The sequence below is a fragment of the Macaca nemestrina genome, chromosome 9 (assembly GCF_043159975.1).
Source record: "Macaca nemestrina isolate mMacNem1 chromosome 9, mMacNem.hap1, whole genome shotgun sequence".
Classification (NCBI taxonomy): domain Eukaryota; kingdom Metazoa; phylum Chordata; class Mammalia; order Primates; family Cercopithecidae; genus Macaca; species Macaca nemestrina.
Window position 1 is genome coordinate 67,292,265 of NC_092133.1, and position 17,374 is coordinate 67,309,638.

At 51.8% G+C, this 17,374-nt stretch overlaps 1 long non-coding RNA gene across 1 annotated transcript; it reads left to right on the forward strand.

Annotated features, from left to right (window-relative positions):
* Nucleotides 1–491: 491 nt before the first annotated feature.
* LOC112423888 (uncharacterized) lies at nucleotides 492–17,021 on the forward strand. The gene is made up of 3 exons (XR_003014469.2): nucleotides 492–632; nucleotides 15,599–15,926; nucleotides 16,944–17,021. It is a non-coding gene; the product is annotated as an uncharacterized lncRNA (long non-coding RNA).
* The last annotated feature ends 353 nt before the right edge of the window (nucleotides 17,022–17,374 follow it).

Sequence of the window (17,374 nt, forward strand, 5' to 3'; positions counted from 1 at the left end):
CCATTCCAACTGGGAGTGGGTGGGGCCCTCGCCCAACAAGAACCAGAGGGAGGAGGAGAGGCAGCTTCTGTTGAGGTCTGGGCACTCATTCGGGGGTTATATCTCCCTGGCAGCCAGGAACAGTTGATCCCCCAGACCTTGGTCCCTTGTGACCTCTCTGTACCCTTAAAGTTGCCCATGCCCCCAGGTTCTCCACCTGCTTCCTGGGCTCCCGGCACCTCCTTCTGGACCTGTGGACAGGAGCAGGTTGGGATCAGACTCAGAGGCCTTGGCTCACTTTGGTGTTGTGCTGAGGGGCTGGGGTCCCTGTTTGCCAACCCCCGCACTCCCGCTCCACCAAACCAGTTTATGCAACTGCAGAACCACAGTAAACTCCTTCCCCTGGCAAGCCAAGGTGGTTGGGCGGGGTTGGGGTGACAATATGTTTCCAGGGGTCCCAGGGTTCTCTCTTCCCAATTACCCTGCTAGAGACAGCCTCTGATGATCCAGTCTGGGCATGTCACCAGGCTGAGAGGGACGGCCCACCCAAGAGAAGCCACAACAGGTCCCCAAAGAATTTCTGCAGGCTGGGACACCTGAGTGAAATGAAGAAATGGGATTCAACAGAGAGAAACGTGAAGTCTGCCAGCTAGGTATGAAGGGCCAGTGGCTCAACTTGAGGGAAGTTTGTGCAAAATCTACTTGGGAACGTTTGTTGACATCACATGAACTGACACTGTGAGCAGCCGCCAAAGCCCTGGCGGGTCTGAGTTGCATTAACTGTTGACATCGGTCTGGCTGTACAGAGACCACAGCCCAAGTGAGGAAGCCTACCCTTGGATAAATGTTGGTGAATTGCCCTGTGTCTTTTGGAGAGGAGTGGGTGGTGCCTGGGCTGCAGAGTCAGGCCAGGGCAGGACTTGGAAGGAACATGATGGAGTTCTCAAGGATCTGAAGGTCTATCTGGGGGAAGGAGAATTCCACTTGCTCCAGGTGATTGCTGAAGGCAGAGCTAGCTCCTGAGGGTGAGGAGGGCCAAAAGGTAATTTTCAGCTCAAATGAAGAGAAGTTTCTAGGTGACCACTCTCCCCTAGTGGCTGCTGGAGGCACAGGGGCAGGAGTGAGTGTCTCAGCACCAGCAGCAGTATGAGCAAGGGATGGTGTGTTGTCACGTGTCTTGCACATCCAAAGTAACCAAAGGACATTTAGTCCAAGGGATTCCTAAGAAAAGGATGACTGAGGCCTGCACCTGGGGGCTGACAGTATTGTCTGGGAGACTTGACTCAGACAAAACACACAGAAGAAACGGCAATCAGTGGCAGATTGGTTCCACCTTTCTAGAAGAAGTTGGTCTCAGTTAAAGCTGCCCTGCAGTGAGCAGTAGCCTGTCCTTGCAGGAGTGCAACTGAGACCAGATAACCTTGAGCTGGAAAAGGGATTCCAGTTTCGGGCATGAGGAGGGGGTTGGATGTGAACAGATGACCTCTGCGGTTCCTTTGAGACCAAAGTTCCTTGGCAGAGAAAAACACCCGCAGAACTCTGAGCGGCACACAAGGTTACGGAGGACGGAGCAGAGATCCGAATATAGCTGGCGGGAGGAAGGAGGCAGCGGGCGAGGGAAAAGTAGGTCCTTGGAACAAATGAGGTGGGGCATGAAATTAACGAGGCTGGAAAAGGGCTGAGCTCAGGGACTCCTTTTTAAAGACTGTCTTTTAGCAAGAAAAATGAGGAAAAGAAATGTGGGCAGTGGAGATGTAATGGAGATTGTAAAGGTAGCTATGGACAGCTGGCCCGTTGGCTGGAGAGAGGGGCCTCTTGGAGAACAAGGAAGAGATGCAGATCAGTGGGTCTGGGGTGACCCCAGCATGACATGCAGGGCGGACAGGAGTTGGCTGCTGACATCAACTGCCCACACCTTGAAGGCTACTGTGTTCCAGCCCTTGAGCTGGGCCATTCTGTCCCCCTACTGTCATGCACTGTGCTGTGACCTGCTTATCTTATCCCCTGACCTTGGCACATACTCATCCCTCACTGGGCATGCCACTTTTCTCCTTTTTGCCTTTCTGTGTTTCACCCCAATCACTCAGCTGAGTCCCTACCTCTCCAAGAAACCTCCCATGGGCTCACAGCCCATCCCCAGTTCCGCTCTGAGCATCTGGGGGCCATTCGACCCACTTGGCACTTGGATGGACACACTCTTAGGGGCTCAAGCAGCCTGTCGTGCAATGGGGGAGGGCCTGTGCACCAGGCTTGGTCAGCAGGGTGGATGGAGGACATAGGGTGGACAGTTATTTGCCCCCATGGTGCTGGCCCTCTGGAAATTTAGAGTTCCTAGAAGCCCCCGCCATGTCCTGCTTCTTACCTGCGATGTAGGGGTGGAGATGGGGGGGCTTAAAAGGGTCCCTAGTGGCTTTCCCTTCCCTGGCCAATAACCCAGGCTGCCTGCTCCCTCCTTCCAGCCCTGCCAGCTGGCCAAGCTTATCCTGTGGCCCTGTCCAGGTGACAAGGCCCTGGAAGAGGCCCAGCCAGCTGGACTCCTGCAGAGCTGTCACCAGAGCCCCAGAACACGGGGGCTGGAAGGAAGCACAGAGGCAGCAGGGCCCCTTCTCTGGGGAAGACAACCAGGGACACTGGGAACCTGAAACCAGAGCCATTTCACACCTTGCCTATTAATTGCCAGATTGATTTTGGATCCGAGTCTCCAGGAGGACCCAAAAATCAATCCCCTCCACTCCATGCTTCTCTGGGCTCAGGAGTTATTCTTAAAGCGGCAGCTGTCCTGGCTGCTGTGGCTGAATCCTCCCGTCCAAGAGCAGGCTGTGGGTTCCAAAGCATGCTCAGGGCTGGGTGGTGGCTGGTGGCTTTATTCCAGATCCACTGATCCTGTGTAGGAAGACTCTTACCCTGAAGGGGAGCCATGGGGTGTGATTGGAGGGGTGTTAAGAAGGCTCTCATTCTCAAAGCTCCCTCCTACCAAGATGCCCAATATCCGTAATTCCACCATTAGGAAGTATTTCTTTGGATACATTTAGGTCAACAGTCCCAGCTTCCAAAATATGGAGGCCCAGAAGAAGGAACACAGATTAGGGCTGAACCATTGCCGTTCCGTGTGAGTGGAGGCACTGGAGGCCTCGGGGCATCAGGAGAGCTCCGTGTGAGGGGTGAGGAGCAGGAGGCAGATGTCAGGGCATGGGGGAGGGGAAGTAGAAGTTGAAGACCAGCCCAAGAGGAGGCTGTGGAGGGGTGGTGAGCAAAGGAACAGTAGGTACCCCCAAGGCACTTCCCATGTGGGGGGCTGCTTTGGAGCTGTGGTGCTGGGAGACTGGCTGTGTGGCAGGTGAGAGAAGATGAAGGAACGCCCATTGCCTGGATATCTTCTGTGCCTCCAGCCCTGAGCCAAGCACAGTGGCAGTCTGATGTCACCACCACCCTGTGGGAAGGGCTCCCACAGCCTCGTTTCTTAGATGAGACACTGAGGTGCATGAGGCTGGGTGACCTGCCCAAGGTGACACAGCTGCTCCGGCAGCGTGGGGGCTGGAGCTCGGGTCCGCCACCTCTTCACGCCGTGATTTCACTGCCTCCCGCCTCCTCTGCAGAAGGGGCCAGGGGTTGAGGAGGTTTCTAAGAATTTGGGAGAGCCGGATGGAGGGGGCACAATGGAAGGGGTACCTGAGGTCAAGCATGCCATGATTTCAAGAACCTGAGGCAGGAAGTTCTATGAACTGCTGATGTTAGAAGCTGGGGACAGCCCCTGGGCTTCCGTTCCTCAGCCTCCCTGACATCCTGCCCCGGTGCAGAGCCCCCACACGTGGGAAGGCCTGGTGGGCAGGTCTCCTGCGGCCTCAGCCCAGTGGCTGCTGACTGCTACTCCATCATGGCTGTGGAGATGTGGGCTTTAGGCAGGGTCACTGCAAGTCAGCCTGTGTGCCTGGGGACATGGGGACATCATTGCTTATCCCCTGCCCACATGGACCCAATTACTGATGCAGCACTGCATGCTCCCACGGCCACCAACAAGGGCCTCTTTCCTGATAGCATCACAGATGGACAGAGAGGTCCTGGGCCTCCCTCCAACCCCTGCCCACAAGCCCATTACCACAAGCTAATTTCAGGTGTGTCTCCACTTTGCTAGCTTGGAGGGTGGAGTGTGTGTGTGTGTGTGTGTGTGTGTGTGTGTGTGTGTTGGGGAGGGAATGAGGCAGCAACTGCAGACCATTTGGTGCAGTTACAGGGAACAACTCTCATCTTTGCCCAGCCCGTGAGCCCCTTGAGATTTGGGGCCATGTCTGTTTTCTAATAACTGACCCCGAGGGCCTGGCACGGATGTGGGTACTCAGTGCATGTTTGCTGAGTGACTGAATGGCTGAGTGAGTGAATTAGGCATCTCTTGGTGGCCATCTCAGTCCTCGCCCAGCCACAGCTGTGCTGTGTGGCTTTTGGTGAGTTGCTAGATGTCTCTGTCTGCAGATGCCTGGGAACAGTGCCAACTGGGAAGAGTGGCTAATGACAGGAAATTGCTGAGGGGAGAGTGTGGCAGGAGGGCCCTGCAGTTTGTGGAAGTTGCCCGCAGTAGAAACTGCTGGGGACACTGGGGCCTCTCTCTTTCTCCCAGGGCAAGGCGAACGTGGGTTGGAGCACAGTGTAGTCCTGAGGGGGAGGAAGGGGCTGTCCTAGGCTTGGTTGGGGTTTGGAGCATGTGGACTTGCATTGGAACTGAAGGGTGACAGGGAAGGCTGGATCGGGGTTTGGCCAGGGGTCGAGGTCAGGGGCTGGCTCAGGAAACGGCTGGGGGCTCATGTGGGTCCTGAATGAAGAAGTTGGTCAGGCCTGGGCACAGCTGGGGTTGGCTTCAGGACCTCAGCTCAGGGCTGGACCACAGGTCTCTCCAGCCTGGGGCCAGTGCAGATTCTGTCCAATAGGAGCACTGGGAATGGCTTACTGTCCTGGCCTCATTTGCTCTGAGCACACCAGCTAAGGGGTGGATACCCAAGGCTTTCTGAGGATGATGGCCTTGAAGAAGTCCTCCTGTCTCCAAGGTGTCCTTGGGGAAGCTCAGGGATGCCCAGGGACCCAGGGGCCATTTCACACCGTCTGTGTGTTGTCAGGGGAAGAACAGAATTGCCCAGCTAGCACGGACTGGCAGCGGAAGGTGGTGTCATCAGCATTTCTCACACATGCATGGCACTGTATAGTTTATGACCCCTTTCCTACCCTGCGTCTTCTCATCCTTTCCACAGCCCTGAGAAGCAGGCATGACAAGAGAGGATACCTGTGTTACAGATGAGGAAAACAGAGGCCCCGGGAGGAAGCTTGCCTAATGCCACTCAGGAGTTAGAGGCAAAGCTGGGAAAGGCCCTGGGTCCCCAGACTGCCCCTCTGGAACTCCACATGCGGGCACATGGCTGTCCTGCCCGGGATGCCATCCCCAGGCTAGGCTGACACTCACGCCCATGCCCTGCTGCCCACTGACACCCCGCAGAGCTTAACACCCCGCTGAGCCTGCCCTGCAGCCCTTGCCAAGTCTGTCCGAGTGGCCTCAGTCATTGGCAAGTCACATTGCTGACATCACAACTGCATAAAATTAATTTATTTAGTTAAGGGAGGTGTTAATTAAGAGTTCTCGTTTATTGTGTCTTTTCAGACAGCTCTCAGGGGCTTCTGAGTTGTCATTGCTGGTGACAGCAAAAGCTAATGGCATCACAAGTTATTAATAGGATGGTGTAAGAGGCGGAGGGGCAGGAGCTGAGGCTGTGGGGGATAGGAGAAGGGGGAGCTGGGGGAGGGGAGAGGATGGTCCCCTACTTTCTTCTCACCAAGTCGGGCTCCCCTCTGCAAGTTGATGCAATCACAGGCATTTTCTGGGGGATCTGGGGTTTTCTGCCAAGCCCCGTGATGCCCAGGATTTTGTGAGCCCTGAAGGAAGTGTCCCCAGGCCAGTGCCCACCCACTCCTGCTGCTGCCCTCATTCCCACAGTTCCTGATGTTTGCCTTGAAGAGTGTTGGCTCTCACATAAGGAGCTCATTCTTTGCTTGCTTTGTCTCCTCACTTACCTTGACCCTGAATATCTTGGATTGCATATAATGACTGGTTTGGCCTTGCCTCCCCAAAGCTTAGCATAGAGCTTGGAGCTTCATGGGAGGGCAACAGACATTTGCAAAGGAAATGAGGGGTTCTCTGCCCTCCAGGTGGTCTCCAGATCTGGCCTTCTTGCTGAGAGACCTTGGGGTCATGGGTGGGGATGGTGGGAGAGAGAGGGCAGGTGGATCCAGGACTTCCCAAGTCCCCAGCCTCTCTCAGTGTCTTCAGTCTTGCAGCCCGGGAGATCCACAACCTGGGGAGTGGATAGACCTTTGCTGATGAAGGTGGGGTGTGTGCAGGTATGAGCAGCCAGGTGTGGGGCAGGCTTGCTAGGGTAGGGTAGTGAATGGGGAGTCCAGTGAAACTCTGCACAAGGACCCACCATGGGGAAGAGGGAAGAAGAGATTTTAAACTATTTTTAGCCAAACAATGATGGCTGCAAATCAGCCACTTGGTGCAGTGGGACAAACACAGCCAAGGAACTCAGACCTGCAGGCCTGTCCCTGACAGCCTCTGTGACTTTGGGAAGATAATTGCTCTCTGGGCCTTGGCTTCCCATCTGTGAAATGGAGGACTGGGCCAAAATTGACACATTTCAATGCCCAGTGTGTTCCTCACCTCCCATGTCCTGCACATCTCACCTTTCAGTAGATGTGCTAGCCCCTTCATGGTTATCATCTCAAATGCCTACAGCTTCTCTGTGGGGGAGATAGTCCATCATCCCCTATTACAGTTGGGTAAACTGAGGTTCAGATGAGAAAACAGAGGTCATTTAATTTGCTCAAGAACCCATAGTCAGTGGAATTTAAACTCAGGTTGGTGCTCTGTCCAGAATATCAGCTTATCTCCACTGATCACCTGGGATGGGACTGGTACAGGGGAGACTCTGCATTAGATGCGGGCTCGCTGACCAGGACAGGCAGAGTTGAGAGAAAGGAGGAGAACAGAGCACCTATTGGATTCAACGGGCCCAACCACTGAGCTCCTGGGGCATGGGGGGCCTGGTATGAGACCATTATGGGACTAAACACACCCTGCACCATGAGTTCCAGCAGCCGCCTACCCCAACTGCCTCCTGCCTGCCCTTCCTCTCATCTCAGAGACACCGTCATTCATTCAGGACACATTTGTTAGGGAGCTGGCCTGACAGCTGGGAGATGAATTAGACTGTCCCCTGCCCTCAAGGGGCTCACCACTGGGTAGGAGAGGTGGCCCTAGGAACAGTAAGCCCCATGGTGGGTCACCGAGATGGAGATAGCACATGCACCCGCCCAAGGAGCGAGGGAGCAGGCGGCAAGTTCAGGTCAGCTGGGGCTCCCTGGCAGGAATGATCGCCTTTTACTGAGGGAGGCTGGCCAGGAAATGAATTCCTAAAGGAAGTAACCATCGAGCTGAGTCTTGAAAGGTGACTAATATTCACCAAGTGGAGGGGATGCGGTTGTGGGGTGGGCCTTCAGGTAGGGGAGTGGTGTGAGCAGAGTCTTGCGAGTGTGGGAAGAGGGGTATCCAGAGGTGAGGTGGGCGAGGGCTAGAGCATGTGGGGCATTGCACACCAACTTAGAGTCTGAACTTCATCCGGTGGCCTCCCTGGGGATGCTGCTGAGAGTGGGAAGAGGGAGATTTAGTTTGGGTTCCGCCAGAAGCCAATCCCGAGATGCGTGTTTAAGTGCGGGAAACACCGTAGGGACAGCAGGAAGGCAGCAGGGGCACTACCGAGCCAGCTCCCAGGGTGGGTGAGTAGAGCCCAGTCCTGCTGGGGAACCTGAGAGCTCGCACAGCACATGGTCTGCCCAAGGAGCGAGGGAGCAGGGGGGTTTATGTAGCAAGTCTCACCAGCCATTGCTTGAAGGCTGCTCCCAGGAGGCATCCCTGACATTTCTGGCCTTCTCTTCAGTAAAGAGGACCCAGCAGTCAAAGTCCTCAGGCAAAGAAATAAAGATGTTGTCAGTTGGCAGTTGGGCCAGTGTGCCCTGAAATGGGAAGGATGAGGGGATACAGGTGGAGAACCAACACTGTCTGCTACAGTGGCTGAGCTGGGAGGACGTCCCAGAAAGGAGGGTAGAGCGCTGCTTAGCTTCTGCCAAGTCTAGGTGGATGGACTCTGAGGTCTGCTGCTGATGGAAGAACTGCCTCCAACTGCACCTTCGCCAAGGCCTCAGTCTGGGGGCCGGACCTCAAGACAGGAGGGTGCAAAGAATTTGGTCCTAAGCTCCAGCACTTGAGAAATACAGACCTCAGTTCAAGTGCTGATTGCCACTTTCAAGCTACATCCTTGAGCAAGTTACTTAATATCCTTTAACTTCAGACTTCTCTGAAAAAGGGGAGATAATACTACCCATGCTGTGGGACTGTTGTGATCAATAATGAAATGATGTCTGTAAAGTATTTAGCCCAGTGCCTTGAATACATTATGTGCCCAATGAATGTTTATTTTTATTATGATTTTATTATTCCAATGACAGGTAAAAAAGGGAGGAGCAAGATGCAGGCTTGTAGAAAACACTGTCAATTTACCAGCCCAGAGTAATTTTCAGTGACCCACTTTGTTGTTACGAGTTAAATAGGCGGCCGAGTGTGGTTGCTCACACTTGTAATCCCAGCACTTTGGGAGGCTGAGGCGGGAGGATCAACTGAGGTTGGGAGTTCAAGACCATCCTGATCACATAGTAAAACCCTGTCTCTACTGAATACACAAAAATTAGCCAGGTGTGATGGTGCATGCCTCTGGTCCCAGTTTCTCAGGAGGCTGAGGCAGGAGGATTGCTTGAATCCAGGAGGTGGAGATTGCAGTGAGCTGAGATCATGCCACTTCACTCCAGCCTGGGCAACACAGTGAGACTGCCTCAAGAAAATAATATAATGTAATATAAAATAAAACAAAGAGAAAAATGGAGTAGGCAGTTCCTGGCCAGTAAGGCCATTCCTGGGTCTTGGAGGTGTTAAACAGGCTCATGTAGCATTTCTGGACTTTGTGAGCATAAATTGAACCAGCAGCAAGTGACTTTATATGTCTCTGCTCATAGGTACTGGTTGTGACAATCATTTCTTTGTCTATGACACCTGTCTCCCCAAGAACTCAAGATCAACTTCAGACCTTATCTAGTGATTATTGTATGATCTCAAGACTATCCTTGAAATAGTCTCTGAAGATATGGAGCAGAGGAAAGAACACTGGACAAGGAGTCTGGGGTCTTATTTAATTTTTATTTCATTTTGTTTTGTAGAGACAGTGTTTTGCTATATTGCAAGGAGTCTGGAATCTTATTTAATTTTATTAATTTTATTTTTTTATACAGATAGTGTCTTGCTATGTTGCCCAGGCTGGTCTTGAACTCCTGGCCTCAAGTGATCCTCATGCCTTGGCCTCCCAAAGTGTTGAGATTATAGGCATGAGCCACCATACCTGGCCAAGGAGTCTGAATTCTAATCCAGGCTCTAAAATGAATGTCAAATTCCTTGTCTGAAATGTGGGGATAAAACCACATCATCTCGGTCTCTTCCTAGGGCTGTCATGAGGATCAAATAAGATCATGAAAAAAAAGACCATGAATGTGGAACTACTTTGAAAACTACAAATTACCATCCAGAGTTGGGTCTAGAGGCGGGTGACTTGATTCCTGTGCCCTGGGGACTTCTAAAGGGCCTAAGAAACCATGGCCACTAGAGAAGCTTTACATGTCATCATGCCACTCTAAGGATGGCTCAGGCTTGGCCTCTGGTACAGGCAGCCTGGGAAGAAGAAAGAGTGCCTGGGGAACCTCGGACCTTGGGAGGAATGCCTAAAGTTCTTGCTCAGGGACATCAGTGGGGGATGCTCTCAGCTGGTCCTTGGGGATGGAGGAAAGGCAGAGGAGGATGAGATTGGCAGTTACTAAACCAGGAAGTGAAGTGGTTACCTGAGAAGCATTCCGACCAGTTTGGGGCAGTTTTTCTCATTTCCCTATGCATGCAGGAACATTTCAGGATGTGGCTTAAGGGCCTCCTGTCCACACCCAGTTGGTGAAGTCCAGGGAAGCTGATTCTGGCCCAGGTGGCAAGACCAGTGGTCTCTCAGAGGTCATGTGGCTTTCTTTTCTTCCTGGCCATAGACTGACCTGCTCTCTGGCCCTTCATCTCAGTCAGACTGACTGCAACCCTACCCCATCTCAATGGTCAGCCTTGGTGTCCTGCAATGTGAAGTCATTGTGTGCTGGAGAGGTTGTGAGTCTGGGGCTGGAGGTCCAAAAAGAGGGGACCTCTGTCTATACAAGCAGCTCTGGACTCAGAATCCCCAAATCCAAGGAACCATTTTCACTATTGCCCAGAGAGTGAAAGTCATAGCCTTAGTGGAGTAGAGACAGGAAAAGATGCATACCCCAACTTGGGATGTCTGGGTGGGATGTGTCCTCCACAAGAGGACAATAATCTCTCATAATGATAGTGAGTGGATACCACCAGGATGATGCATTGTCACCCTCTCCTTAACTCCATAAAAGGCACCAAAATGGATAAGTCTTCACAGCCTTTCTGACCCCTCTTAGCGTACAATGGCTTTGTGGGGCAATTTTCATTTTTGGGGCAGTTCTCTGTGATTTCTTGATTGGAGAGACCTAAGATATAGAATGAAGATTCTTGGTGCTATTTAGAGCCCCTCTGATACCTGAAAAAGGCCTGTTCTGGTGACCTCAGGGCTCAGACATGATTGGTTCAGGGCCAGGGAAGGCAGTATTGAGAAGTTTTTGCATAGGTTCAGATTTTAATCTAGATTCAGGGACCCAGTCAAACTGTCTCCCTAAGATCTTATTTTAGTTTTCAAAGCTAAAACCTCTAAAAAATTGGCTCTGCTTGCAGTTTAAGTAAAAACTTTCATATTTATGGCTTTTCTAGTTTTCCTTCAGTGGTTGACATCCATTTAACCCTCTGAATCTAGAATATGCTTTGTGAACTGAGATTATGAGAGGAAGCCAGTTTGGAAGACAAGGGTCATAGCATCCAGAGGTTTGGAGGAGAGGGACCTGGAAAGGGGGATATAGGGATGTAGTGGGGGAGGTAAAGAGGGGATATTGGTAAACCAAAGAGTGAGAGTGAATGGTAAGTAATCCAGCGGTCTAGGAGAGAGGGAAGGGTGAGAGTAGAAGAGAGAAAGAGAAAAGATGAAGGAGAGAATAAAATAAACTGTTCGAAGAGAGATGAAAGTGCCATAAAATATGGGGACAAGACATTCGGGAAAAGAGAGAGCGGGAGGCAGAAAAGACGAAGAGGAGGCAGATGAGGCAGGGGAAGTGAGGTGGAAAGAAGGTGGGAGGGGGGTAGGGGTTGGGGCATGGAGGTCCCAAGATTTGGACTCTTTTTTGTCACCATGCATCTGTACAGCAGATAAATACAGTGCAGCTGGGCTTTTCTCTCTTCTTAATTGACATCTTTGGATCTATCCCCGCTTGACAAATCAGGCCACTTATTATTAGTGATGACAAAGATAAATATGACAGGCATTCAGTTTGCATCTGGGCCCCCTGATAATAGAAGTCAGCACACCAGCCCCTCTCCCCACTGCTTCCTCACCCCTGGCTTGGGCTCCCCAGTGGGGAAACTGCATGGCCAGGAGCTGTCCACGGTGGCATCTACAGACCCCCTCCTGGTGGGAAGCCAGTGGACAGGAACTGTCCACGATTTGAGTGGTGCTGAAAGCCTCTATACCCTGCCTCCTGTCTGATTCCAACATGAAAGCTGGGTGGCTGGAAGCTGTCCACAGCCTATGTGGTGCTGAAAGCCCTGTCCCCAGGGCTGGGGTGGCAGGGTGCATCTCTTTCCCACAGAGCACAATTACTTCTGGCATGGAGTAGTCAGTGGCTTAAATTTACCTGCCTTGCCATGGTTCTAAAAAACCTGGATGACTTCAAGTGTGTTCCTTCCTAACTCTGGGTCTTAGGATTTCCACCTTTAAAATGAAGGGCTGAATTAGGTGTTCTCTCAGGGTCCTCAAGCACTAGTCTTTTCTGTTATCAAAAGCCTTCAAGAGATTCCTTCTGCTTATAGGATCGAGCTACAAATCCTTTTGCCAGGCCCTGAAGGCCCTCTCTGGCCCCCTCCACTTCCTGGCTTTGCCCTCATTCTAGTCAGATGAGCCTTCTTTCAGGCCCCAGTCACACTCTTCTTTTCTTCCCCTGAGCCTTTGCCATCCCCACTGTCCTCCTTCTGCCTCTGACTCTCTCCCTTCCGGATCTCTGGGAGCACCGACCACCTGGGCCTCTCCTTGAAAACCAATGGCCTTATGCTCAGTGTGCTTTCAGTTTCTTATGTCTTATAAGGCTGTGTCTTACATGGCTCCCCTTGAGGGACTTGCTGGGGCCAGGGTCATGCTCTGAATCAGTGATCAGTGGCTCAGTTTCCCATGACCATGTGTGTGGAGCCTGGGTGAGTACTTGTGGTATTTTGACCCAATAAGCTCCTTTAATAAAACTATGATTGCTCTTTCAAGGCTGCCAATGAAAGAAGATTACTCCAAGAAGTGCTTAGCTGAGGCTTGTGGCCCCCTCTTTGAGATAGAATCTTTCTGAGGCTCCCACTCCAAGCTGGCATGGGTGGCCAAGGTCACACTTATGTAGACAGATAATCCTGCCTCATGTCTCCATGGAGTGGCCAAGACATGTTGGGTCACACAAACAAGCCTCCATCTCTGTTTACTCTGAGCCTACGACAGTCAACCCAATGCCCTCATTGTATGGTTGGCACAGCTGTCCCACCTTCAACTTCAGGGACCTTTCAGGGAGCTTCCAACCCACTCGCCCCACTAGAGCTCAGACTGCCTCATAAAGTTTTCTCTCTGGAGCTCAACCATGGAGGATCCAACTTGATTAGTGGAGATGTGAGAGCTTCTCTGCACACTGTTCCCATGCAGGTGAGTCGCCTCTCCCTCTGCCCTCCAAAAATAAGGAGCTTCCATCTGTTGGGCTGGGCAAGCAAGTAGAGAAGTGGTGGTTCTCTTTTTTTTGCTAAACCCATGGGAAACTAAAAGTGGCCCGGAGGTGGCATCATGCATGAGGTGGGCATCATGAGATAAGGGACTCCTCATCTCAGCGGAGCAGGCAGAACCACATCCTGACAGTCTAGAAAAAAAATCCTTGGGAAGAAAATTCTGTCTCCTCTCTAGGCCCATTATCAGCCAATTCACCAGGACAGGCTTTGGCATCCACTCTGCCCACTGCCCACTGCTTGGCAGAGCCCCTAAGGCCATGGCTAGTAACCAGAAGTTCCAAATGGTTTAGAGGGGAGAGCTGTGTTTGCTAACGGATCTGGCTGTGTCTGACAAACTGAAACCATGTGATTGGTGGCCTCAGGTCCTCTGGGAAAGTGGGCCCAGAGCACTAACCTTCCCTCAAATATACTGGCACATTCTCAGAATCCCAGCGTTTGCCCTGTTGAACCTCATATCAGTGATCAAAGGGCTTGAAGATGATCTTAGATTCTAGACCAACTCCTGTTTTTAAATATGAGAAAACTGAGATTTCCCCAGGAAGGGAAAATCAGTTGCCTGAGCTCACACAGCAGAGAAAGGAGCCTCTTTGACTCTTGGCTCTCAGTCTCATGCTCTTCCTCTTCCTGCCAGAAGTGTTTGCATTTTAATAGACTTGTGGAGGCTGAAGTGCCTCAGTGTCCCCTCTAACAGTAGGGACTTCAGGCATGGTGATGTGGTGATGGAGCTTTTGGGGATCCATGCTGAGGCTGTCTCCTGCCTTGTGGAGAATGTCTATGACCTCCAGCAGAAGAACTGTACAGAGAGCAGATATGACAGGGCACCCCTTTAGAAACTGCCTTTAGGACTCTGCACTCTCGCAGGCTGATGGGCGTTGGAGGACCTCATTTGTCTCTGCACTGGGGGATGAATGGCTCGGGAGGAGCTAATGAAACCGTCTTCCCACCGACACACCAAGACAGTGACGGATGGCTCGTGTGGAAAAGGCAGGTGTTGGCACATGGCCCATTGGGCAGGGTAGAGAATAACACGTCCTTCAATGTCACTGTAGGTCACAGTGATGGCTGGGGCCTCAGGGAGGGGGCATGTAGGCTCTGGAGTGCAGTGACAAAGACCTCAGGGAAAGTCAGTGCCTCCCATAGCCCCCTTTCTGTGACCGGCAGACAGAAGGTCAGAGTTGTAAGTGTGATAACAGCCATATAATCCTACTAGCTGTTGTCCAAGTGGAATTATACTGGCCCAGAAAGGGATAGTGAGCTGACCAAGGTCACACAGTTAGATAAGGTCAGAGATTGCTGAAAATGTCCTCAGTGGTCCAGGAGAAGGAGAAGAGTGACCTCAGGATGTATCACTATAGTACTATTCTCACTTGCAGGGGAGGGCAAGGGGAGGGTCCCACTTTTTGCCTAGTATTGGAGACCTTGATGATCTGTCTGCACATTCTCTTCCTCCTTACTCTGCAGCCCACATCATCTGCCTTCCACTCCCAACCTCTGAGCCTTAGCTCATGCCCGCTGAGGGCCAATTGTCCTCCAAGGGGCTCCCATCCGTCTGTCTGCTTATCTATGAGAGGCATAGGCCCAAATGTCATTTGTCATCATGCATTCCACTTGGCATTCTGAACTCACTCCCAGTGCAAGGTCCCCACCTGAGTGGTGTCCCATTACCATGCCCTCTCCCCATTAGTATTTTGGAGAAACCTCTCCAAAGAACATTCTCTTCCATGGCAACCATTCCTGAAGTTTTGGAAGTATTACAGTTACATGCCAGAAGCCTGCATTCCTGGTGTATAGGAAATAAGTCAGGCCAAAGAGGGGAGAGGGATGGAAAGAGAAAAGGGTGGAATGAGTTATTGGCCTCTCTGCAGGCCTAGAGCAGTTTCACCCCAACCCTGGCCACCGAGATCTTCACTTCTTTCTGGTCCAGGTGGTCAGTCTGGCCTGGGTGGGCCTGTGGGATTTGATGGAGGAAGCAGGAGAAAGAGTGGCCCCAGAAGCAGTTGCTCCCCTCACCTCTGCCAGGGGCTCCTCACCACTGCAAGTGGTCTTGTGAGCATTAGCTTGCCTGACACCTGCCATCACAGCCCTGGGAGGTGAGCTGGGCATTGTTGGCCCCATTTCCCAGATGACGACATTGAGGTCCAGGGAGAGCAATGACCCAGTCCAAAGGGATCAGTGGGTTAGTGGCATTTGTTTGTTTTTCTCAAATCAATAAATATTTACCGAGGCACTGAGCTAGGTGCTGGGAATATGAAGATGAGCAGGGCAGACATGATTCCTGTCTTGCAGGGCCTGTCAGAGGCCCCAGGTGCCTGCATTGCTGGGTCTCTGGCCTCTGGAGGTACATGCATTGGCAGGAGCACTATCTTGAGAGTCCTCCCTTGAAACTCAGTGTGCAGATGTATACCTCAGAGCTCTTCCTCCTGTCCAAGGGACTTTCTTGGAAGCCAGCATCCTCGTGGGCACTTCCCCACCTTCTTCCTTCAGCGCATCCATCAGTCCCTCACAGTGTCTGGTTTTCAGTGTCCCACTTGCCAGGACCTCCTCCCTTAACTGCCACTCACAACTCCTGTTATTCACCTTTCACAGGGAATGAAATGAAAGAACAAAAAGGAAAATCTTTACCTGTACAGCCCCTTGGAGGATGGGGTGGGAAGTAAAGGCCTGCCACCCAGTTTCCTGCTGCCTGGAGAAATCTGGAAGATCTCCTAGGGCTTTGGAGAATGAAGGCACCCTTGTCTGGTTGCCACCACAGCCTCCTCTCTCTCACCCCCACCTCCTCCTCCTCATCTTCAGCCCACCAAGGCCAGATTTGTCTTGCAAAGTGGCATCATTATAAACGCATCAGCCTCCTCTGGACGCCTGTGCCCGCTTCCGCCAGCCCATCCAGGCTCGATTACATCTGAGGCTGTCTGGGGTAATTAAGTGACATTAGGACGCATCCCCCCATTGTAATGCAGTGTTCAAAGCCCTGGGCTCTTGCTTCCCGAGAGCTGCTGCCGCTGCACTGAGGTTGTGTCTGCCTAATGCACCCCACTGTGATTGCAGCTAATTACTCCACAGACAGGCCTCATTAGTGGTGGGTTCGGGATGGAAGGTGAGAAGCAGGCTGTCTCCCCTGCCTCCCCCAGCCCACTGGCTTCTCCTCTCCCTCCATGGCCCAGCTTGCCTTACTTTGCTGTTGAGGCAGAATTAGAATAGGGCAAAGGAATTCCCAAAAGAGGGCTCATCTGGACAAGGTCATCTACTGAGCTACAGGGCCTTCAGGAACTTTTCAACTGCTTTATTCAACCAATGGGAAGCCAAGGCCCAGAGGAGGTTACTGACTTGTCCAAGGTCACACGGCACAAGTGAAATGTGCCACCTTTCCTAACTGCCCAGCTTGGAGGGTTGGGGTGGGCAAAGTGGGATTTGCACAGCCAGGACCCATCTGGGTGCAGAGCTAGTGGGAGAAAGGGCTCATGAGCACCCAGGAAAAGAGCTGGATGGCTACGCTACCCCAGAGGCTCTTTCTGGTCTCTAGGCCTTTGCAACTCTTGCCTGGAATCCTCTTCTGATGCCCTGCACCTGCCACCTTGCACCTGGCTGACTCCTTTCATCCTTCAGGTCTCGCTTTCTCTAGGAAGCCTCCCCTAACTCCTGAGTTTGGTGACCTTCATATGTGCTTCCATGATACTCTATACTTCCCCATCTTGGCAGTCATCTCTCTGAATTGTCAATACCTAATACCCCACATGACTATACCCACAGGAGGAGCAAGCACTGAGACCCTCTTGTTCACATAGTAGGCATTGGTCTAGCTCACAGATGGCTTCTGGTAAGAATCAGTAGAAAGAAAGACGTAAGGATTGATGGCTGCTTGACCAGTACCATGAGTACCATGGTAAGGCTGTTGGTGTTCACTCACATCTGAGAGTTTCTTTATACTTCCCAGCCTCCCTTGCTCTTAGGTTGGTCACATGACTCACTCCAGCAAATGGGACGTGAGCAGAAGGTATATATGTTACCTGGAATAAGGTGAATAATTATCTGGTGTGCTTTTCTACAATCCTTGTTGCCTGAGTGATGCCAAGATAATTTTGAAGCTGCAAGATGGTGGAGCCACAAGATGAAAGGAGCCTGTATCCCTGAGTCATCACACAGAAGAGAGACATCCAGAAAAGCTGCCTGACATGGGTCATATGGGTAAGAAATCAACCTTACTGTGCAAAGCCACTGAGATGTTGGGGCTACTTATGAGAGCGGCTAGTGGGAATTACTCTGACTAATATAAGGGGGTTAAACTTGACGGGATGCAAATAGGAAATGGCTTTTTTCCAATCACTGCTTTTAAACATGCTCCTATTAAGCCTCCTTTCCCTGTCT